Source organism: Hypanus sabinus, chromosome 7, assembly GCF_030144855.1.
Source record: "Hypanus sabinus isolate sHypSab1 chromosome 7, sHypSab1.hap1, whole genome shotgun sequence".
NCBI lineage: Eukaryota > Metazoa > Chordata > Chondrichthyes > Myliobatiformes > Dasyatidae > Hypanus > Hypanus sabinus.
The window spans coordinates 60,059,858-60,077,483 of record NC_082712.1 but is presented as its reverse complement, the minus strand read 5'-3'; the positions used below and the strand labels follow the sequence as shown (position 1 = coordinate 60,077,483).

Sequence of the window (17,626 nt, the reverse complement as noted above, 5' to 3'; positions counted from 1 at the left end):
TCAGACGTAGGAGGAAACTGGAACAACTGGGGAATCAAATATGAAGAACAAGCAAATTTCACATAGACAGCAAATGAGGTCAGCATTGAACTGTAAGTAGCAGAACCTCCTAAAGCACTGTAGTGCCAAATATATATTTTATTTGTTTTTTTATGTAAGCTTTCCTTTGTTGGTAATATAGCCTTGTGACAGCCCTTTATGGTGCTCACCTGATAGTTCACACAGCCCAGTTTTGGGGAAACATTTTCATCTACTCCTATCAAAGTTAGCATCCGATATGGAAGAATTTGGGTGCTGCCAATATGGAGACACGAGAGACTGCAGATGCTGGAATCTGGAGCAAAATATGAACTGCTGGATGATTAGGCAGCATCTGCAGAGGGAAAGGAACAGTTCACATTCTGGACTTGATAAATGCTTTCAACCCAAAATATCAACTGGCCATTTCCCTCTACAGATGCTGCTTAATGTGCTGAGTTCCCTTGGTGGTTTGATGTTTTTGTTTGCTTAAGCCCTCACTAAACATTTTGAAATCTGGCATATCAAAAAATTGTGTAATATGAACTACTTCATAGAAATTAAGGAAACAAATAAATGAGGTGTTTGAAAATAACCAGATAAGGGGAGAACTCTGGCATTATTTCAATAATGAATTAGTACAAACATGTTGGACAAAATGGCTTCCTATTCTTTGAATATTCATTAGCTTTCACTCTGACTAAGTTGAGCCTCTAAGTTGTAATGAAATTACCTATTCATTAAGATAAAACGCAGAGTAGACTCTTCGGCCTTTGAGCCGCACCGCTGAGCAAACCCCAATTTAACACTATCCTAATCATGGGACAATTTCCATTGACCAATTAACCTGCCAACTGGTACATCTTTGGACTGTGGGGGGAAACCAGAGTACTCGGAGGAAACCCGCACAGCGGGGAGAATGGACAAAGCCCTTACAGACTGTGGCGGGATCTGTATAGATAGCATGCAAAACACAGTTTATCACTGCATTTCAGTATATGTGACAATAATAAACCAATTTAACAATTATAAGGGATTTCTTTCCACTGAATTCTACTTTTTCTTTTCCATCAATGAGTTAATTTTATAAAAAGTGAGAAATTTTTATATGGAGAAGGTAAAACACTAATGATTTATTTACTTTATCTGTAAGCCTGAATCATTCAATACAGGTGCCTATTGCAATGAATAAACCTTTCAAATAACCAGCACAGATGCCCATTGCACCTGTGTTAGTTATGTGAAAGGTTTATTTGTTTAGTTCATCTCCCCCTGATCTTTCCCATTCCTGTACTTTCCCATCCTTTAAGAATAAATTTAATTCTCATTTGTCATTTGAATCAGCATTTCCAGACAGTCATTTTCCAGATCAGGTTGCTATGCAAAAGTATTTCTTTTCTGCTTCCCTCTCACCCCAACTTCTCCGCTAATTATTTTATATTGGTGTACTTGGGTTACCAATATGTTGTCAAATTCCGTTTTTTATCCTCAGTACATAACTGGAGAGAGCCATTTCAAACTGATAGTTTAGAAGTTGATGTTTAAAAAATTAATTTAGAAAGAAACATTCTGTGCTATGGATAGTAATGATAGAGGCAAAAACTAATTCAAAATCAAAACAATTGCTGCTAGCCTTCAACTACCACAGGGTTGTTATACGCGTGATGCAACCTCAGCTCCAATGAAGAGATTGTTCCAAAGATTCAATATTTCTTATTTTGATCCTTTATTAGCAATTAGCAATTAATATCTTGAAGTGATATTAAGCAGTCAGAAAAGATATGACCTCGGAATTCACAAACCGCCACGCAATAAGCAAGAATATATAACTTACTCCCTTTGCTTTCACCACACCCCCCCTCACATGACTAGTTACCATAATAAGCATGCAGCACAGAATACATTACAATACATAATCTATACATTATAGATTTAATGTTGGCAAATGGAACTAATTTAGTCAGCAAGGACAAGTTGGGCCAAAGGACCCATTTCTGTGTTGCATGACTTTTCCACTCTTATGGTATCTTATAAGGAATTGCCCATAATAATTAGTTTTTATTATCATTAACTTTCTTAAAATCCAAAAATGTAATTTTCTTATTAGCTTATGGCTCCAAATATTGCAAACCCTTGTTCTTTTGAGTCAGGGTTTGAGTATATTTGGGAGTTTCGTGTTCCGACAATTTGCCCTGGTCCAAGCAAGGGCCAAGAAATCACACTGATGCCTCTAATTCCTCAGAAGGCTGAGGAGATTCGACACGTCTCCCCCTCTCTCCCCGTTGGCCACAGCAATTTTGATAGATGCGTCACAGCTTGGTATGGCATCTTCCCTGCCCAAGATTTGAAAAAAATGGCAGAGTTGTGAACGCATGCCAGTCCATCAGCCACCCTTTCATGGACTCTCTCTACCCTTCCCATTGCTTCATAAAAGCACCCAACCTCCCTCCCACCCTAGTCATTCTCTCTTCTCCCCCCCTACAGTCTGCATTCTGTTTTCTTTTTCTTCCTTGACGTACTGCTCTATGGAATGATCTGTCTCTCTGCATGCAAACAAATTCTTTTCTCTGTATCTCAGTATACTTGACAATAAGAAGCCAGTTACCAATTAGAACAGCTGCTTGAGGCACCAGTCACCCAGCTCGATACTCCAGTGCATTAATGCTGTTCTGATGGCGTGTTACATCACATTTTCACATGCCACAGAAGGAAGCTGTTGAGAATGGGACAAGCTCTCCAAACATTCCCATCTATCCCATTCTTCCCACCTATCTCCCTGTACACCAGAGGTAATTTACAGGAACATGATAGCCTGCCATCAGCACGTTGGGTTATGGGAGAAAAGTGAAGTAAAAGGGTTACCTGGGTGCAGGGAGAACTTGCAAACCCCACACTGACATCACCAAAGGTCAGGATCAAACCTAGGGTGCTGGAGCAGTGAGGCAGGTGTTCTAACCTCTCTGTTGGGCACACACAGCTGCACACGTAACAGAACAGAACACTCCTGGTGTCCTAGACTGTAGTTAACACTCAGCCAACATCATTGAAACAATAGATTATTACAGCAGTTTTTGTGACATATAACTGCTTGCAGATTTGCTACTATAGTTCCTAAATTACATACAGACCATAAGATATTAGAACAGAATTAGACCATTTGGCCCATCGAGTCTGCACAACCATTCCACGATGGCCGACCCATTTTCCCTCTCAGCCCCAATCTTCAGCCTTCTCCTATATGCCTTCATGTCCTGACTTCCCTTCAAAAGAGTGGCATAGGCTGTTAAGTACAGTGATGTGACCTGAAATCATTCAAATAAATACCACAAAACAAAATTGACATGTTGAGCATGCTGGGAAGATGATCGTCAAATGCTGGAAATTCTCAGTAGCTCAGACAACACCTGTGGAGAGAGAAATTGAGTTAAAGTTTCAGAGAACTTCTTCCAAATCTTTCTTTTGGAAATATTTGGCAGGTGATTTTCTTTTTTCTTTCTGCCTTGGGAAGAAAATAAGAAAATATATTTTTTTCCTTTTGTAAACTGAGAAAATAATATACCCACATTTTCAAAGTTTAATGAATATCATTAACCAAGCATCACCAGAAATGTGAATTCCTATTTCAAGTGGGTTGCACTGCATCCATGAATGTGCACATCAATTGGCTTAATTAACATTTGCAATAGATCGACTGCAACTGTTTAAAACCTGGTAGAAATGCCAATAAGATAACACCAGAACTACTAAGTTGTACTTTGTACCGCTTCGGAAACAGAGGAAGAAGAAACATTATTTTTATTTGTGAAATTCAAAATGGTGCAAGTAGCTATTTTCATTGCCCCACCTTTTTTTTCTCACCTGGAAAGTTCAGAATATTCCTCTACCATCTGCATCATGTTGCAATTTCAAAATCAACCATCTTTTGTCATCAATCCAAAAACACCTCCTCAATTGACTGTTTTTCTCAGTAAATGAATTTCTGTTGCAATATCTCAAAGCCTACATGCACACTCAATCCTGCACAACTTAACCAATAAAGACCAGTTCATCTGTGGAGTTTGGAAGGTTAAAGGAAATTTAAATTGAGTTATTCAAGTTCATAAGAGATTTTTGTTTTTGCTGCTACTAGAATGGGGCAGATTTACAATAGAACTATATGGTTGAGGAGGTGGGAGGATGATTTTTTTCCCATGACATTGATGTGATTAGGGAGTGACCTGATTGACCTGGCAAGTAGGAGCAGTTTCAATCATCACTCACATGAGGGAATTGGATAAAATCATTATAAAGGAAAATAAATACTTGTCTCTGGGAGACCCACTAGGATTAAATAGATTACACTTCTGTAGAATCATTATGGACTGAAAAGCATCCTTTAGGACGGCATTCTGTAATACTTAACACTTCTGTTGCCGAGTGGTGTGGTAGCATAGATGTGCTACTGGACTTGGGTTCTAGATATGAATTCAAAGTCCCATATTTCAGCTGGGAATTTAGTTCCATTAAATGAGAAAAGAGAGAAGGATTGTGATGATAAACAAAATGCCTAGTTTGCAATTGCCCCTTATGGAAGAAGATATGCCATGAGGTCATAGCAAGGTGTTGGACTCCTACTGCCTTCCAGCAAGTTTCACAAGCAAGGACAATTATGGGAGGGGCAATAAACATTCCTGTGAATGAATAAAGTAAAGCTCATGTGAAGGATGAGTGCCCAATCAGTGCTTTCCCCACTGACTTGGAAGCATTTTGATTATCCCACTCCACAGCTTGTTCCTCATGTCCCCACAAGTACTCATTAAATCCCCTTTTGAGTGTTCCTTTTGTATCCACATCTTCCATTTTAGAACAACTCACTCAGTATAAGTATTCTACTCACACCCTCTGTCTTTTCTTTTACCAGTATCCCCTGGTTACCAGCCAGCTTGGCAGAGGAAACAGTTTTTCTCTACTGGGAGAATACCAAAAAATACTGCGGCTAAAATAAATACAAAAGAAATGCTGAAAACACCCTGAAGGTCAGGCAGCATCTGACGGAATAGAAACAGTTTGTGTTTCAGGTTGGAAGACCCTTCATCCAAACTTAGTCAAAACCACAATTCCAACAAAATTCTGATGCAGGGTTTTCAACCTGAAATATTTCTCTTTGCAATGATATAGCCAGATTCTGCTTTTTAAAAAATTTTCTCCATTGAGAGTTAAGGTTTGATTCTAGCCACTGATTCTGTGCCATTCTACAACAGTCCTAGGGATTCAGATAATCACATCAACGCTTATGCAGCAAACTTAGCCCCAGCATTGATTTTAATGGGCCATGTTCTGATAATTAACTGCACTGCTTTATTGGTTAAGAATTTCTATGGAGCAAAACATGACAGCAGTAATGGCAGAAGGCTATTTGCTGCAGGTAGAGGTCTTTTGAGTTAGGATGGAGGCTGAAGAGCAGAATCTCCAGGGTGGTAATCTCTGAATTACTCCCAGTGCCACGAACTAGTGAACAGGAAGCTGGTGCAAGAGAATGTGTGGCTGAGGAGAGGGTGCAGGGGGGCAGAGTTTCAAGTTCGTGGATCATGGGAACCTTTTCTGGGGAAGGGGTGACTTGTATAAGTGGGACAGGTTGCACCTGAACTGGAGGGGAACCACTATGCTGGGAGGAAGATATGCTAATGCTATCGGGGAGGAATTACATTAAATTTGCAGGGGGGTGGGAACCAAAGTGAGGAGGCAGTGGATGGGGTGGTTGGCTCACAAGAAGTGACAGCTTGTGGGGAGTTTATGAGGAAGGGTAGCAGATGATAGAGCAAAGATGCACTCAGCCGGATGGTTTGAGACGTTTCTGTTTTATTGCAAGGAGTATCATAAACAAGGTGGATAAACTTACGCGTGGATCTAAGGTGTGGGACTATAATGGTGTGGCCATTACAGAGACTTGGATGTCTCAGGGGCAGGAATGGCTGCTGTGTGTGCCGGGCTTTAGATGTATTAAAAAGGACAGGGAGGGAGGCAAAAGAGGTGGGTGGAATTGCTAATCAGGGATAGTATCACGGCTGCAGAAAAGGAGGAAGTCATGGAGGGATTGTCTACTGAGTCTTGTGGGTGGAGGTCAGAAACAGGAAGGGGGCAATAACTCTACTGGGTGTTTTTTATAGAGCCCCCAATAGTAGCAGAGACATCAAAGAAGAGATAAGGAGGGAGGTTCTGGAACGGTGCAATAATAATAGGGTTGTTGTGATGGGTGATTTTAACTTTCCTAATATTGACTGGCATCTCCTTAGAGTAAGGGAATTAGATGGTGTGGAGTTTGTTAGGTGTGTTCAGGAAGGTTTCCTCAAGATTCAGGGGAGAAGATTTAGGACGGAGATGAGGAGAAACTGTTTTTCCTCAGAGAGTGATGAATCTGTGGAATTCTCTGCCCAGGGAAGCAGTTGAGGCTTCCTCACTAAATATATTTAAGAAACCGTTAGATGGGTTTTTACATAGTAAGGGAATTAAGGGTTCTGGGGAAAAGGCAGGTAGATGGAGCTTAGTTTACGGACAGATCAGCCAAAATCTTATTGAATGGCGGGGCAGGCTCGATGGGCTGGACGACCTACTCCTGCTCCTATTTCTTATGTTCTCATGACACAATATGTAGATAAGCCTACAAAAGGAAAGGCTGTACTTGATCTGGTATTTGGAAGTGTTACAAAATTCCCGTAACTGGATCACTTACCAGCAAAGATAGAGAGGTCCGTTGAAGTCTGATGGTACTATTTTTAACAGTATTTATTGATAAAGGGGCACAAAAATAAGATTAATACAGACATTCAGATAAAATACGTCGTCAATACTCAATCTAAAAAACGCGGGTATAATAATAATCATCAATTAAGCAATAGCTCTATCGTTTGTCTAGGGGATATTGCATTGTCCGATGGAAAGATAAAAGTCACTGTCCTTTCAAGCTGCAGCTCTGGGTTTAAGAGAGACGGTTTTAAACTTGCCCGGGTCTTTTATGAGGCCAATCCGTTGAGTCGGGGGAGTTGGGTCCCTGTTGTTAGTTCCAAGTTGTTATCTGTGTTACTAGCCACCAGTCCCCAGGCAAGGGAACCGAACGCACGTGGCTTCCTTCAAATGGCTTCCCGCTATTACGGGATCACTAGCGTTTCTTCTGGTGCGTCTGAAGGGGTTGTTCCCCCAGACCCTCTTTTATACTTCCTCACGGGGTCTCAGATGTCAATCAGGTTGGGATGATGCAATCTCTCTCTCAACCAGCCCACTTTGCCCGAGGGCTTGCACGTAGCATAGTCCCCAGTCCACAAACGTTGTCTCCAGGAGACAATGGCCATGTCTCTCCCTCTCATTTCCTGGGTCCTCTGACCCAACCAAATAATGCTCTTGCGATTCTCACAAAGGAGGGGGCTACCCCGCACCCTTCGGCCCCTCAGAGCTGTGGTACAGTCATAACAGGAAGTGAACCTCGTCAGGTGACAGGTCTCTTAGTGGGAGAGCATTTTGGAGGTAATGATCACAAGTGCTCCTTTACCATAGCACTGCGGAGGGATAGGAGCAGACAATTTGGAAAAACATTTAATTAGGGTAGGGGGAAATATGATGCTGTTAGGCAGAAACAGGAACGTAAATTGGGAGCAGATGTTCCCAGGGAAATGCATGGCAGAAATGTGGCAAATGTTCAGAGAACATTTGCATGGAGATCTGCATAGGTATGTTCCATTGAGGCAGGGAAAGGATGGTAGCATATAAGAATCATGGTGTGCAAAGGATGTGGAAAATCTATTTAAGAAGAAAGGAAAAGCTTAAGAAATGTTCAAGAAACTAGGTACTGTTAGAGCTCTAGAAAATTACAAGGTTGCTAGGAAGGAGCTCAAGAATGAAATTAGGAGAGCTAGAAGGGGCCGTGAGTTGGCAGGATTAAGGAAAACCCCAAAACTTCTACAAGTATTTGAAGAGCATGAGGATGAGTCGTGTGAGAATAAGACCAAACAGGTGCAATAGTGGAATTATTTACATGGAGCCAGAGGAGGTAGCCGAGGTACTTAATGAATACTTTGCTTCAGTATTCACCAGTGAAAAGGACCTTGGCAGTTGTGGGCATGACTTACAGCAAACTGAAATGCTGAGATTAAGAAAGAGGATGTGTTGGAGCTTTTGAAAGGTATTAAGTTAGATTAGTCACCAGGACTGGACGAGATATACCCTAGACTACTGTGGGAAATGAGGGAGGAGATTGCTGTGCCTCTGGCGATGATCGTTGCATTATCAATAGGGATGGGGGAAGTACCAGAAAGAGGAGTATAGATAACCCAGGAAATTATAGACAAGTGAGACTTACTTCAGTGGTGGGCAAGTTGTTGGAGAAGATCCTGAGAGGCAGGATTTACAAGCATGTGGAGGGACATAATCAGATTAGGGATAGTCAGCATGGCTTTGTCAAGGACAGGTCATGCCTTATGAGCCTGATTGAATTCTTTGAGGATGTAACAAAATATAGTGATGAAGATAGAGCAGTGGATGTAGTAAGGCATGGATTTCAGTAATACAATTGATAAGGTTCCCCATGCGAGGCTCATTCAGAAAGTAATGGGGCATGGGATCCAAAGAGACCTTGCTTTGTGGATCCAGAATTCTTTTGCCCACAGAAGGCGAAGGATGGTTGTGGATGGTTTGTATTCTGTATGAAGGATGATGACCAGTGGTTTTCCACAGAAATCTGTTCTGCAAACCCTCCTCTTTGTGAATTTTACAAATGACCTGGATGAGAAAGTAGAAGGGTGAGTTAGTAACTTTGCTGATGACACAAAAGTTGGAGGTGGCGTGGATAGTCTGGATGGTTGTCAGAGATTACAGTGGGACATTGATAGGATGCAAAACTGGGCTGAGAAATGGCAGATGGGCTTCAACCCAGAATAATGAGAAGTAGTTCATTTCGGTAGGTGAAGAATATGCTGTAATATAAATGGTAAGATTCTTGGCAGTGTAGAAGATCAGCAAGATTTTGGGTCCATGTCCACAGGATACTCAAAGCTGTTGCATATGTTGACAGTGTTGTTCAGAAGGTGCATGGTGTGTTGGCCTTCATTAACCATGGGATTGAGTTCAAGAGCCGTGAGGTAATGTTGCAGCTATATAAAACCTTAGTTAGACCCCACATGGAGTACTGTGTTCAGTTCTGGTCACCTCATTACAGGAAGGATAGAGATACTATGAAGAAAATGTACAGGAGATTTACAAGGATGTTGCCTCAGTTGAAGAGCATGTCTTATGAGAATAGGTTGAGTGAACTTGGCCTTTTCTCCTTGGAGCAACAGAGGATGAGAGGTGACCTGATAGAGGTGTATAAGATGATGAAGGGCATTGACAGTGTGGATAGTCAGAGGCTTTTTCCCAGGGCTGAAATGGCTAACGCAAGGGGGCAAGTTTTAAGGTGCTTGGAAGTAGGTACAAGGGGGATGTCAGAGGTAAGTTTTTCCACACAGAGAGTGGTGGATGCATGGAATGCACTGCCAGCGAAGGTGGTAGAGACAGATACAATAAGGTTTTTTAAGAGACACTTAGGTAGGTACATGGAGCTTAGAAAAATAGATGGCTGTGCAGAAGGGAAATTCTAGGCAGTTTCTAGAGTGGATTACATGGTCAGCACAACATTGTGGGCCAAAGGGTCTGTAATGTGCTGTATATTCTGTGTTTCACGAGCCTGTTTTGCTGTTCAATTAATTTCTAGATGCTCTGACTTATTCCTGTTCACTCACCATTATTTTTAATTTCCTAAAGAAAATTCAAAACAATCTCCGTCGCTAAATCTCAGATTGACTCACGCCCTTGTCCCATTCTCAGCTCCTGGAAGGAGGCAGTTCCATATTCCCACTCCCACATATGTGAGCAAAGTGGGAGTGATTTCCCTGACATCATCCCTGAACTAACAAGCAATCTGCTGGAGGAACTTGTGTGTGTGTGTGTGTGTGTGTGTGTGTGTGTGTGTGTGTGTGTGTGTGTGTGTGTGTGTGTGTGTGTGTGTGTGTGTGTGTGTGTGTGTGTGTGTGTGTGTGTGTGTGTGTGTGTGTGTGTGTGTATGTGTGTGCGCTGGCTGGGGGGGAGCAATTGTTGATGTTTCGAGTTCAAAACCCTACATCAGGATGCAGAGATTCTATCTGAATATCAACAATTCTTCTGCCCCTCCCCTCCACTTGTTTGCCCCTCTGAGTTCCTGCAACAGATTGTTGCACCAGATTTCAGCATCTGCAGTTTCTAGTGCTTCCATCGCCCTTGAACTACCTGGCTCAAATGTTACAGACCACCACCCCCCCCCCCCCATCTCCCCTACCAAAGGAAATAGTTTGTTTCCAATCAGTCCTTTAATCATCTAAAAGATCGCAATGCAGTTTACCAAATCTATGCTAAGTCCATGGCAGTTATCCAGCAACAATTTTGTGAAAATAATTTAGCTGCTATGTTTGCATCAAAATTCAGTTTTTGTCAAATATGTTCTGCTCTGATGTTTGATATTTTAAACCTTGCATATGGAAAATAAGCTTTCTTATACCAGCCCCACTTTGTAGGAGCTTATTTAACAACCTGAATCAGTGCCAGAAATACCACATTTTGAAAATAAGCTGTGCATCAAAATAATTCATAAAGTGAATATAAAAAGTTGAAGCTGTGTACCAGAATAACTAATTATTAATGCAATAAGAGGCTCCTGTTGTTTCCCTGTGCCATCTGTGGGCACATATAAATACAATGAATATAATTTTCCTAAAGACCAAAGGAAGGTATGCTGCCCTTCGCCATCTCTGCATTGTTGTGAGATGGAGGGGCTGCATAATGACGGATCCTGAGAGGGTATGTGTTCCGATTAATGTTAGGCATGCCATTGCGCCTAGCGTGCACTTGTTTCTGAGTCAGAAGGTCATGAGATTCAATTCTCACTTCAGAGTCTTGGCAGTCATTTTTACTGGTATACTCACTACAGAGTTTATTTCAATTATGTTCACTGAATAAGGGACAGGATGTTTCTCTTGCCATTTTGTGTATAGCTGTAAGATAGTTTATAGCCAGTTCAGAGGCCGGAGTTCTCCGGAGTTTTTTTTCTTAGGACAGCACCTGCAGCAGTGCCCCCTCAGTACTGTGTTTGTGTATCACCTTGGATTTGTTGAATTGGGTTTCTAGCAGTACTTAAACCTGCGAGACTCAAGGAATCATAGATGTTGCCATCATGGAGTTCTAAGCTGCAGAGTTCCTGAATTGTTCGTCCATACTGAACAAACATTATTAAACATCATGATGTTGATATCTGGTCTTTCTTCGGACTTTGAGGAGGTGGTCAATGTAGTGGCTGCAGACTCCTTGGGAGGGCAAAATAAATATTGTAGAGGATTTGTTTTGACTTGTGGCAACAGGACTATAACATGAACAGAGAATAAATTGGGCACATCTTCCAGGCCAGCACTCTCAGGATTTCTGCACTGTTTCAAGTGATGTGTTTTAGATTAGGTGTTAATCAGGACTCCCACCATCACCCCTTTCAATGGAACATAGAAGATCGAAGAGGAAGTTACTCCCACTCTATATATCAGATCTCATCAATGCTGACAAAACCATAAGATCGAACTCACATTACAGTCTGAGATTAGGTCCTATGTTTTCTATATTGTGGTGAGTGACAACAAAATTCACCAAGTAATTTATTGTCAACGAGGTGCCTCAGAAGATGAGCAAAGTAAATGCAAATCTTTCCTTATTAAATTATCCACATTTGTGCAAGTTGCTTTATCAAGGTAGAAATACTTTCACACACAGAAGGATGTATCATAGCTGGACTTTGAAAGCATGCCCCTGAAGAAATGTGAACAGGGAGACAATGTACCTCATCCCAAGATGACAAAATCTTTGACTCACCCTGCTCATCATTATACAGTACAAAGTTTCATTTCCCCACAGTCGCTGACTGAATTCAGTGACAATGGAGCTCCATTTCCCACTCAATTAGAGCAGAAAGATTTCATCAAAAGGCAACCAAATTATAATAAGGTAAGATGTATAGCATCCCATATCTTATTTTGATTCAACATCAGTAACTGTGGACCACACTAAATATTCAATTAGATGAAATTGAATATATACCCACATTTAATTTTTATAGTTGGAGTTTTACATATTGTAATACAAGTAGTTTTTTCTGCATTGCTAAATGATTAATAAACATTAAATTTCTGACAAATTATATTCAAGTTGGTTGATGATATTTTTGTGAAGTGCCATGGAACATTTTGCAGTAACAAAGCTGCCATATAAAAGCAAATTATTATCATATGTTACTTGTGAAAATGTCAAGAGTATAGTAAGCAGGAGAGGGATTTATTTTTCAATAGTTTTTTAATGAGTTTAATGACCACCTTGTCCTCAGAGAAGAGGAATCACTGATCTCAGGTTGTTGTCTCTACAGTTAATCTCCAATTGGCCTGGAAGTGCCCATTAGAAGATTTACTAGCATGAATGGGACAGGGTCTTATTAAAATTAATGGTATGAGCTTGACAGTGGACCCTAAAAGCCATGCACCCAGTTATTATCAGATCAGATTAACTTACGTTCGCCCTATTGATTTGGTAGTGGGTTGCTTAATGCGCGAAACCATTCTGATCAATGATTACATGAAAAACTTACAGGTATACAGAGCCTTTCACGTTACCTTGGGACGTCCCAAGATTTTGAATGGCCAGTTTGCAACTTGTTGAAATGTAATCACTTGTGATGTAGAAATTGTAACAACCAGTTTGTACACAACATGGTCCTGTATGATGATGAACAGACGATGTTTTACACAGATACTAAGTAATGAGTAAATATTGACCCAGAAAACAAAGGGGAATTGCATTACAGGTCTTCATATAATCTGTTATATATTTACTCAGGTTGGTAAACAGATCATCAGGTTAATAGCTCAGCTAAAGAACAGCATTCAGATAGTGCAGCACCTCCTTGCTAATATAGAATACCAGCCTGCACGTTTGAGCTCAAGTTCCTTGAGTGAAGATTTGAACTCAACGGGATATCTACCCTGCCCTCTCACACATCAGGTGCTAGGAAGGAATATGAACTTCAGTGGTCAGCGAACATTGACAATTGTATTTGTATAGTGCCTTTCACAGCCTTGGGACATCAAAAAAATAGTAGTTTAGACATGTCGTATTACAGGAGTCAATTTGCAGCAGAGTGGTTGTAGTGAAATTACCTGTTTTTGGTAAAAGCTATCAAAGTATAAATAATGTTTGCCAATGCATTGGTGTAATTATTTTCTACCCACTCGAGCGCAAGCTACTCCTTCAGTGAAATATCTCACTTTGGGTGTAATGGGTGTGACAACACAACAGTTCTTCCCACTTCAGTGGCAGGGTTGCCATGATGATATGCTGAAGTTTGGAGTGAGGAATTCTGCCTTAGAAGCTCAAGTGATAATATTGTGTTGTGAAAATAAAGAAAACTATGATTATATTTAATTTCTGATGCCTTCCACAACCCCAGGACTTTCCACCAAACCACAGCTGACTTGGCCCTGCTGCTGGAATTATGCCTCACAAAACCTTTTGAACATTGGACCCCAGAAACTCGACCACTGGTGTCACTGTCATTTGAGCCTGATTGAAATCATTTGGCCTTGTCAGAATTTTATTTTACTGCTTAACAAAAACATTGACTTTCATAGGCAAGCATGCACCTCCTATGAACCTGAGCTGGACTTTGTAAAGTGTATCGGGAAGTGGGCCTCTGGTGAATAAAGAGCCCATTTTTCACTGAAGTATGCAGTTATAATAGGACTTCATTGTTCATTGCTGCTCTCTGCAACTGACAAAAATATCACACTCTGTTAGCTCCTTTCAGAAATGTTATTTACATTCTTGCCCCTGACCGTTCTCTGTTATTCTCTGAAAATGAACTAATTTTAAAACCCTTCGTCTTTTGCCTAAAGCTCTGTGAGACACTTTGGACTTCGGGTCTGGGAACACCTCTTGTTTACAAAACTTTCTGTGCTTTTCTCCTCCTTTTTTGTATAATTTCCCCAGGTTTTGAAACCCTTTGGGATCTCTGTGATCCTCAGTTTCTGGCCTTGGCCCAACCACGATTTTGATTCCACCACCATTAACAGTTGTATCTGTAGCTGCTGTTGCACTGATCACTCTGACCTTTACCATCTTGCTATATCTTGTTCCTCCATAAAATCCACCTCTTTAACCTAACTTTTGACCCTCTGTTTGGAGTGCATGTAGGAGAGGGTAAGGGCTGGATGCAACACTGTTGTAATACCAACATTGCAGGCTAGATGAGAATAATTGTCTTCAATAAGCAGTGTTCCATTGATCATTTTTATAACTTGCCTTTCAAGGCAGCAATACCAAAGAGCCTAGAGAGATTATGCTCCTTATGATGCCAAAATTTATTCATGAATCAACACTGCGAATACCTAGGCTTTTCCTGTTGTAAAGTTAATATTTAATGCAAGATGTTGTTGTCAAAAGAATTCATGAAGCCAATAATGGTAACATTTGGCAGATTTGGAGTAACTTCACTCCACAAAGTGTCATATTATGTGAAAAAACACTAAAAGCACAAAACCTGTAGCAGTTCCCCTCAATCACGTGAGCACAATTAGTATCTGAAAGACTCTTCTCAATGTCAAGTCTGGGGCTGGCAGTCTGAAAGCAAATGGAAGGTAACAGCAGAAGAGAGCATTTTATTCCCAGTCAGAAATCTCCGTGGATAAGGAATTGAACCATTGAAGTTCAGATCAAAGACTTCTTGGCAGGAATTAGCTTGCGTCCCATTTTGTTGTTCAGCAATGCCAGTGGCCTGCTTTGATCATGAGTTATTCAAATGAATGCAACTTAGACTGGCAAAGTTTGCACAGTCATTGTCTGCCTTGGTTCTTCCCTTGGGAATAATGTTCCCTTTTCACACTGGTAACCTTAGAATGGCCCTGAAAATATTCAGTATACTTGATGGCAATTACAATATATCAGCACTGCACCTTGGAAAGAGATCACCCACTTTATAACTTAGGGATTCGCTCAGGTCAGTGTGAGGTACTGATGTCAATGACAAACATCCGAGCATATCTTCAGCTGTTGCTTGTTCACAGAGGTCAAGGGAGTAATATAAAGAACCAGAATCAGGTTTAATATCACTGGCGTATGTCAGTGTTGTTAGATTTCAGCAGCAGTACAATGCAATACATAATATATTTTTAAAAAACGTAAATTACGTTAAGTATAGATATGTATATTAAATAGCTGAATAAGAAGTGCAAAAACGGAAATTAAAAAGTAGTGAGATAGTATTCATGGGTCAATGTCCATTCAGAAATTGGATGGCAGAGGGGAAGAAGCTGTTCCTGAATTGTTGAGTGTGTGCCTTCAGGCTTCGGTACCTCCTTCTTGATGGTAACAATGAGAAGAGGCACATCCTGGGTGGTGGGGTCCTTACTAATGAACGCTTGCCGCCTTGAGGCAAATTTTATCAAATGTTTTAGGTTCTTAATCACTGCCACCCCTAATCGCTTGCATTTGGGTTGTGGACAAGGTGCCTATAATTTCAGTAAAATCTGCACTCCACTTTTAAGAGGATTGATCTACTTTCCCTGTTCCGAAGCATTGGCAACCATCCACTGCAAACATTGCCAGATGACAGGCATATCAAACAAGGTAGGGGAGGGGAAGGGTAGAGTTGAGAGACAAGAGGCAGGTGGATGATGGATAAAGACAGACAAAGAAAGAAGGAGAAGAGGAAGATGAAGCCAGGAGGAGTGTGAAGATAGAGAAAGGTGCTGAAGGGTGATAAGGAGGAACACAAAGGTTAACCAGAGCTGGAATGAGATACCTTTGAAAGGTGATAACAGCATGGGAGAACCTCTCCAGAAGGAAGCAACAGTTCACCATCAGAGGCAATTAGGGATGGGGAAAAAAATTCTGGACCTGTCAACAAAGCCCAGATTCTAAGAATGAATAAATTGCTCAAAAAAAGCCAGCTTAAAGCCAGCTTGTCAAGTGGAGTCTCATAAATCAGATGCCAGATTTCCTTTTCTTTCCTGAAAGTCCTTTCAGAACCACATGGAGACATCCATACTTACCGTAACTAGCAACAACTTTTTATTCCAGACTTATTGAACTGAATTTTTATTTCCGAAATGTAATGATAGTACTTGTACTTGTGTCTCCTGATCAATATTCAAAGCGTGTACTGAGTGGACTTAGTAACAATGTTATCCTTGTCCTTAACATCTTATTTGAAAGACGGTACCTCCCAATGTGCAGCGCTACCTCAGTGCTGCATTGACGTGTCAGCCTAGCTTATGGCACTCAGGTTTCCAGAGTGGGGCTTGAAACCCGGGCTTGCTGATTCAAAGGAAAGAGAATGAGTCCCTCTGTGCAGTGGCTGACAGGAGGTAAATTGAGGAGTATCTGCAGATCAAGAATCCCCATGAGATGTTTCTGCCCTGCATGTGTATTGTACGCCCTCCCCTGAATTCTGACCTACATGGGCAGTCATGCATTTAGATTTCTTTCCAACACTTATTTTAATTTCCAATGTGGTCTTTAATCCGATGCCAAATCCTAATGACTCAGCTATATCATGCTGTTCAGATTGAGATGAATTGCATTTGATGTTTGGTGGCATTCTGTTGTATTCCACTTAAAGACAAACTTAAGTAACCACAGAACAACTACACTAGGCAGATTTTGGCAATAGTTAATATCTTCTTTCTATATCTTGTAAGTTGTGCCACTACCTGACAAGCGTCATCTCTGTGCTAATAGGTGTGCGTAGTAGTGTTACACCTGCGAGAGTCAGCTGAGTTAATTGATTGGATGCACATGATTTGTTAATTTTTGATCTAGAATATAGAAATTAGAACAGTACAGCACAGTACAGGTCTTTCTGCCCACAATGCTGTGCTGACCTCTTAACTTACTCTAAGGTCAATCTAACCCTTCCATCCTACATAGCCCTCCATTTTTCTATCCTACGTGCATATCTAGGAGATTCCTAAACACTCCAATGTTCTGCCTCTACTGCCACCCTTAGCAGGATGTTCCACACACACACCATCTCAGGCATGGCAATGTAGTGAACAGAAATGAAAAAAAAATGTAGCAACACTAGAGATAACAGTAGGAAATAATAAATGCTGGCAGAGTAACTAGAAAAATATGTACTTAGACAAAACATTTTGATAGTTATGACCTCATATTAAGTGTTTTTGATAGCAGTTGGCTTTATCAATTGGAACATAGTCACTGCTATAATGAAGGAAACATGCCAACTATATTGCTGACGGCAAGCTCCCTTGATAAACAAATTCATCATCTGATGACGATGGAAACAGGTCACCTGTTTTCTCTTTGGTACTGGTTTATTGATAAATAATAGCCGGGGCTTTGAGGGGCAGTTCCGCTGCTCTTCTTCAAAATCGTGCCATGATATCATATTAAAAAATTCTTGTTTAATATCACTTTTCTCTGTTTTAAAATGTTAGGTGTAAGGAAGGGAAGATTTTGTGCTTCCTGGTACTGCAGTCCCTTTGGATCTGTTAAGTTCCGGGAGAAAAAGTAGATTCTACAC

The 17,626-nt window shown here is 40.8% G+C and overlaps 1 protein-coding gene across 1 annotated transcript in view; it reads left to right on the top strand.

Annotated features, from left to right (window-relative positions):
- Nucleotides 1-4,979: 4,979 nt before the first annotated feature.
- The window catches only part of trpm3 (transient receptor potential cation channel, subfamily M, member 3), a 314,757-nt gene continuing 302,110 nt past the window's right edge, over nucleotides 4,980-17,626 (top strand). Inside the window, exon 1 of the mRNA XM_059974756.1 lies at nucleotides 4,980-5,033. The gene's annotated coding sequence lies outside the window, so the exon portion shown is untranslated. The remainder of the gene's footprint in view (nucleotides 5,034-17,626) is intronic.